Source organism: Plasmopara halstedii (assembly GCF_900000015.1).
Source record: "Plasmopara halstedii genome assembly, contig: Scaffold_650, whole genome shotgun sequence".
Taxonomy (NCBI): Eukaryota; Oomycota; class Peronosporomycetes; order Peronosporales; family Peronosporaceae; genus Plasmopara; species Plasmopara halstedii.
Window position 1 is genome coordinate 507,599 of NW_020187567.1, and position 233 is coordinate 507,831.

Sequence of the window (233 nt, forward strand, 5' to 3'; positions counted from 1 at the left end):
AGGTGCTGATCGCACGAAGTGGATCGTCGATCCTATGGAATCCCTCGGATCCGTACTATCTTGTGGTGGAAAAAGTTCAAAACGTCGTCTCCAAAGGCCCGCTGTCGGTCCAACCTCCGAACCGATGTGCGCGTCATGAGTTTGGCCTGGTTCCATTAAACGCTAATGGCTCCTACCAAGGGAGCAGTATGACGTCATTTACGCCTACTTCCGTGCAAAGCACAACGCAGGAA